The sequence below is a fragment of the Strix aluco genome, chromosome Z, assembly GCF_031877795.1.
Source record: "Strix aluco isolate bStrAlu1 chromosome Z, bStrAlu1.hap1, whole genome shotgun sequence".
Classification (NCBI taxonomy): Eukaryota; Metazoa; Chordata; class Aves; order Strigiformes; family Strigidae; genus Strix; species Strix aluco.
In genome coordinates, this window is record NC_133971.1 from 83404897 (window position 1) to 83411599 (window position 6703).

A 6703-nucleotide genomic window follows, 5' to 3' on the forward strand; every position below is an offset into this window, starting at 1 on the left:
CAGCCCCCACTCCAGAATGTCTTGTGGCAGACTCGGTCACAAGAGAGAAAACACCTTTTTATTCCAAAGAGCAACGCTGGGGGCCCCAAAGTCAGCGCATCAGGCGGTGACAATGAATCGGCACCTGCAAGGACAGAGTCAGAAAGCTCTGGTGAATCCCTGGCGGCAGGAAGAGGCAGGGTTGTGCTGCCCTCTCTGGGGAACACCGTGTGTGAGGAATTGCTGACAGCCCAGAGCAGAGAGCTGTTGCTGGCGCTGGCTAGGGGGTGACTCTGGCGCCTCGTCCCCCGGACAACGCCCTTCGAGCCCCGAGCGCGCGCAGAGACGCGCAGTGCCCCTGTGCCACGCCGCAGGGCTCGGCCGGGAGCCCCTGGGCCCTGCCAGGGAGTTATTTCCAGACCCCGCGCACCACCGTCCCTCGCTGTCCCTCGCCAGCGCATTGGGCTGACGCAGAGGAGTGTGGAGAGGTGTGAAAGATGGGCAGAGAGCCCGGCACGCACCTGGGCTGCCCGACCTGCTGCGCCTTCCTGCGTCTTTTCGCTGGTCCGTCGCCAGAAGCACCTTCTCTCTTCCTCCTCTTCTTTTCTGCGCAGCTTTCGCTCTCTTCTCCCCAGGTCTCTCTTCTCTTCCGGCTCCTCTTCTCCTCGTCCTGGGCAGAGCCTGCAAATCTTTCCATCCCACAGTGGGATTAGATAGGGAAAGCCACGACCCACTGGAATCAGTTCTGATTTTAACCAAAGCAAGCTCATTTTACCTTCTTTCCTCTGGAAACCTGGCCAGTTGTTCTGGGCGCCCCAGGGAGTCTGCCATGCTCTCGGGGGTGGCTGGAGGCAAAGCTGGCGGTGCCTAAATGACAAATGTCACGGTTGGCATGTGGCAAGGGGTGACCTGGAGTGGTAAGCGACTCTTTGCTAAATTGGTACCTGAGATCTCCAGAGGAGATGCCTTGGGCTGGTTTGCATCAGCCACAGTTCACACAGTCCCCCTGCTGACCCCCAAATAGACCTGAGGAAGCTCTGATGAAGTAGGGCCTGAGCAAAACCCCCCTGAAGTTGACAGCTGCTCCCCTCTGCCTCTTTGTAGGCATTTTGTGGGCCTTTGGTTTGATTAAGCACCTGCCGAGTGCATTTGAGATACAACCTTGCCCATTTCCCTTGCTATGTATCATCCCAAGGGGTGGAGGAATAACCCAAACCCACACCAGCTCTACTGCCAGGCAGAGGCACAGCAGCGACTCCCCTCCTACCCCAGACACGCTGTCACCGTGTTTGGGGAGCTGACGTACCTCTCCCACTTCAGACTCCACCGCCGTATCTCCCCCAGCTTCCGTGAGGACACCGAGCAGAGAGGGGGGTGCATGTGGCAAAGCTTCTGCCTGGTGCTCGGTGTCCACTTTGCCTGCAGGGACAATTTTCTCTTCCAAACTCAGGTCTAGAAAGCAAAAGCATGTGCAACATGGTGACTTCTTGGAAGCAAACTGAGCTAAAGCAACCCCCACCCAAAGCCCTACACTTCTGTGGTCAGCCCTCCGATGCCCTGTCTGCAGGCTTCAGCTCATCCTGCAGAGGAAAACGTTCATGTTTGGAGAGCAGTGGCCAAAGAGAGGCCACAGGACAAGCGGGGCTGAGAGGACAACACTCGATGCCCAGCCCTGTCAGAAGCAACACGGAGGTTTCTGGTGTCCCAAGCCCCAGCCGGTGCCAACCCTCAGTCCCCTCTCTCACCTCTGAATCTCTCCAGGGGGGCCGGCAGCTCCTTGTCTGCTGGGCTGGAAAGGCTGCCTGCTTCCTCCTCAAAGAGATCCCTGCAGTTCTCCACCAGAAACTCCACCAGCACGTTCTTTTTTTTTCCCCTCAATAGTGCAAGGGCAACTAATAACACAAAAAGCTATAGAAACCCAATTTACTTACTTCAGAAGTTACTCATTTATGCTTCCTTTATATTTTTTAGCAATTTGCAATACAATATTTGCATGCAATTATAAATTGCTAGCTAAGAATTGCTCTGCTGATTGAGGTTGCCAATTAAATTCAGACACCAGAGCAAAAAGAGTAGATTTATTTTACTGTTAATAATTAAAAGATATAACCAAGTAATACAGAAAATGAGCAATAAGAAAAATACAGAAGAGTACACTTAATCATTACTACATACAGTTAATTACAGAAAAATAAGAATAAGCAAGGTAATGCACCTAATCATTACTACACGATGGGGAGGATAGTGATTAAGGAAGATCCATCCCCACTTGCACCCATTCCCACCATCCAGACCTGCAGGCGCTGGGCAGCCCCGGGTGCAGCGAGGATTTATTGAGCCTTTCCCGGCGAGTGGGAAATCCTACGCGCTGCGTCATAGCTGAGGCATCCAGAGTCGCTGTGAGCGGGTCCAGCCTTATATACCCAAAAATCAGCAAGTCAGAAAGACTTGCACTTTTCTTTGAGCAGAAACATCTGGTTTCATCCTCCTGTTGGATTCCACCCAGAGCCTGGCCAGGGCTCGGCAGGGAGAACCAAGGGAGTTTCTAACAAGGCCAAACACTTGGGTTCTCAGCCTTGAACAAGGCTGAACAAGGGAAGTTGGGTACATTCTCATGACATTTCATCCTCACTACTGATTATATTCTGTCCAGGCTGCATCTGCCACTAGTGAGCATTCATATTTCATTAATGATCAGATACTAATAATTAACACTAATGGTAATGCAGATTTTACTAATTAGCAGATACTAATAATGGATAACGTTTGGTTGTGAGGTACAATGGTACAATGATTCAACGGTGAAATAGTGAACATCAGGATTACTGGGAGAATTCTACAAGAACACGTTGCCTGGTAGTTTTCTTGACAGGTTTTTCACACAGTTTCAGCCCCAAGACTTCCCTTCCCACACCAACAAAGGTAGCGACCCCAAGCTGAGATCCTCTCCCCATCTTCATGCTCCCAACCTCTCCCTGAACCACGTCCTCCTGCAGAAGCTGCACTCTCCGGGCACTGAAATCAAAGGGACATTGGATCCTTTTCTACTCACTGAGGAGGGCTGGCTGTGGGGTTTTCACCTCCAGACTGAACTATGTCCTCCCATATGCCCTGCCCTCTTCTGCTAAGGCACAGGCATGAGGGGAGGCCTCACCCTGACACCCCAGCAGGCGCTGACCCCAGGGCCACACAGGGAGGTCCCCCACACCTCCCCTTGCCCCAAACCCCCCAGCTTCCCCCCACGCCATCCCCTCTGCCACACACAGCCCCAGCTCCCCACGCCCCACGGCACCCTCCCCCCAGACCTGTCACACACAAACAACTGCCACAGCTTCCCCTGCCATGCACAGGGACCCTCGGAGCTCTCCCTGCACAGACCCCACTGTCACACGCAGGCAGCCTCCACAGCTGCCCCCACACCACCCCGGGGGGGTCTCCACAGCTCCCCCCCCCCCCCCCCCCCACTGTCAGAGAAGCTGCCTCACCGCTCCCCCCAACCAGACCTCACCATTACACACCGGAAGCCCCACAGCTCACAGCCCCCTCACACAGAAGAGGCCCCACACCTCCCCCCCCATCCTGACCCCTGTCACACACAGGCGGCCCCACATCCCCCCTCAGTCAGTCATGGTGCCACTTGCTGTATCTGCCGCTGCTTGTCTCGTTGAATGTGTCCTTTTATCTGTGACTGTACTTGTACCCTAAACTGCATCTGGAACTGTCTGTGTATCTGGAATTGTAGCTATTTTGTGCCTCATCTGCAACTGTATCTGCAATTCAGTGTGAGTCTGTGTCTGTAATTATATTGACACGGGTGATGGAGCCAGTGTCTGTATTTCTGATAGTGCCAGTATCTGTCTCTCTAATGGTGCCTGGACCTGTAACTGTACCTGTAACTGTATCTGCATTGATAATGCATCTGCAGTGGTGTCCGCAGTGCAAATCCTTTCTGTAGTTCCATCTGGAATAGTATTTGCATCTGCAGTGGTATCTGCATCCGGAATGGCATCTGCATCTGCATTTGTGTCTGAAATTGCACATGCATGGGCATGAATAAAAGAATTCCCTTTGTAATCCTGTACGTTGTGTCCCAGCCTCTCTCCTTGGTCAGCACGAGCCAGTTGCCAAATTTTGGTGACAGCTCCCCATGTAGCGGTACCAGCACCAGTTCTACCACAGTTGGGAGTGGAGAGGGAGAGGACAACACCAACCCAAAAGCACCCCAAGCCCCTGCTCATCCCCACGGATGGGGCAGGATGGGGCAGCACACACATGTCGGTATTGCAGGGCCACCAGTGCTGGCCCCATCCCTTCCCCTTGGACACAAAATTCACGTCCCCAAAAAAATCATGCTTGCGATGGGAGATTGCAGATCTGGGGAGACTGTTGGGATCGGAAACCATCACGGGGTTGAGAAATCGTCATTGACATGGGAAACCATTGTGGGGATGGGAAATACTCATTGGAGACAGGAACTCAGCAGGATGGGGAACCGCTGAGATGGGATTTGTGGTGTGAAGAAGCAAAACCCTGTAAGGCTGGCTGAAGCAGGTGCTGGTGGAATGATCACCATGGGGCCAGACCCCCAAAACCCTGTTTGCCCCAAACAGACCCCGCACTGCCCAACCACCATGGCAGATGCAGCAGCAGGCTCCTGCTCCTCCTCAGGCTCCTGCTCTCCAGGGAACTCCCCCGCCAGCTCTGCCCGCCAGGCTCTCACCCCATCACCCCTCTTCGCTTCCCCCTGCAGAGAGGTTCCCTTCCAGCTTCTGACAGCATCAGAGGTGCCCAGCGGGAGCTTCACCACCCCAGCCATGTCACCGCTGGTCCCTGCCTGAGTGCTGCCCTCTGTCATGGCGCTGCCAGTGTCCCGTGAGTCTGCCCAGGTCCATACTGTCACCTGCCAGCTGGCCCAGGCCACCACCTGGTAGGGGGTCCTCAGGGCCCCTGGGCCCCCGGGCAGGTGTGTTGTGGGTGGGTGTTTTAGATCACTTGAAGAGACACCGTGGAAGGTATTAGCAAAAAGTGATTTTAATGTGATGTTATAGAAGTGTGACTTCGCAAAGTTCGATGGCAACATTCACTCTATAACTTACTACATGGAAGAAACATACAAAGGAAAATCAAGTTAGAATTTATTTAAAATTATTTACACAGAGACCAGAGACATAAAAAGGTAAGGGAGACCCTCCTGTTGAGTCACAAAGTTCAGAATGGACCCCCTTGCTTTCTAAACTCCTTCTCAGAGAGACGTCTAGGTGAGGCTGGATCCAGGCTTAGTCGCAGACTTGGTCAACAGTTTATGTCTAATGGAAAAAATATAAAGGGTAACTCTTATTAATATAAATGGTAACTCTTGTTGAGTTATTACACCAATTTGTGGGGGAACGAGTGATTATGGATCCTACACAATTTGAGGTAGCAGCAATTAAAGATTTATTAACACTGTTACGGTAAACCACAAGATTAGATTGAACAGTTTTTAACAATATTTAATCATCAACCAATTATCAGAGTGATTTAAAAAAGTTGTTATAGTCAACACTACAAACTTCCCTAAATCGAATGCATAAACACAAACACACACACACACACATACAGAATTTAACCTATGATAGTAAATTATTGGTACCAAACGATCTTTGAAACTTTGAAGAAATCTGATTGTAGTGAATTACTCACTATTCTGCATCATCAGCATTTGTCAGCAGATGATCTTCGAACCCTTTATCTTCACTGGCATCTATCAGCAGATGATCTTGGAAATCTTCCTTTGAAATCCTCAAGAAATCTATTATTTGAAATCCTCGTGATATCTACCCTGAGAGGCATCCCAACTCAGAGATACTGGGTCACAGCCTGCTGTGATCCCGGAGAGCTCAAAGGGTCTTACTCAGGATTGCTATTTACAGGATCACAAGATGATTGACTTTGGTCAGTATTTTTTTTTCATTTTGGCCATATCGTTGTTTAAACCCGACCGACAGCCAAACACCACACAGCCGCTCACTCACCTTCTCTGCACAGGGGTTGGTGGAGGCAACTGGATGGGTAAAGGTAAGGAAACTTGTAGGTTGAGATAAAAACAATCTAAAAATTTAAATGAGATTAAAATACTTATAATAATTATAGCAATAATAGAATATACAAACAAGTGATGCACAGCGTGATTGCTCACCACCCACCGACCGATGCTCAGCCCTTCCTGGTGAGCGATCTCAGAGGAGAGAAAATCCGGGAGCTGCAACCGTGGAAGAGAGGGAGAGCAAACTTCCTGGCCAACCCTCCTCTATACACTGAGCATGACGTCGTACGATACAGAATATTTCAGTGGCCAATTTGGGTCCATCGCTATGGCTGTGCTCCCTCTCAGCTTTTTGTGCACCTGCACACGGGCAGGACATGGGACGTGGGAAAGTCCTTGATTCCTTAGCAGCAATGAAAGCATCGCTGCATTATCAACTTTATTCTCATACCAAATCCCGTACTGGATCTGAAACACAGCCCTGTTTTAGCTGCTGAGAAGAAAAATTAGCTCTGTCCCAGCTGAAACTGGGACAGTATCCACCCCTCATTCCATAACATTTACATTATGCTCAGGTTCCATGTTCGCCATTACATTCTAATTAACCATACCTCTTTTCCTTTTTTTAATGTACACACATAGATACCATTCCCTTGGGCTACTGTCAGGGAAAGCAGCTGGTTTGCCGATAACCTGGTT

General features: G+C 50.7%; 2 long non-coding RNA genes across 2 annotated transcripts; both read right to left on the reverse strand.

Annotated features, from left to right (window-relative positions):
* Positions 1-637: 637 nt before the first annotated feature.
* On the reverse strand, positions 638-1782 carry LOC141918721 (uncharacterized). Its single transcript, XR_012621795.1, has 3 exons — positions 1725-1782; positions 755-846; positions 638-668 (listed from the first exon to the last, which is right to left on the reverse strand). It is a non-coding gene; the product is annotated as an uncharacterized LOC141918721 (long non-coding RNA).
* Positions 1783-5112: 3330 nt separating this feature from the next.
* On the reverse strand, positions 5113-6410 carry LOC141918438 (uncharacterized). The gene is made up of 3 exons (XR_012621682.1): positions 5994-6410; positions 5662-5881; positions 5113-5285 (listed from the first exon to the last, which is right to left on the reverse strand). It is a non-coding gene; the product is annotated as an uncharacterized LOC141918438 (long non-coding RNA).
* Positions 6411-6703: the final 293 nt, after the last annotated feature.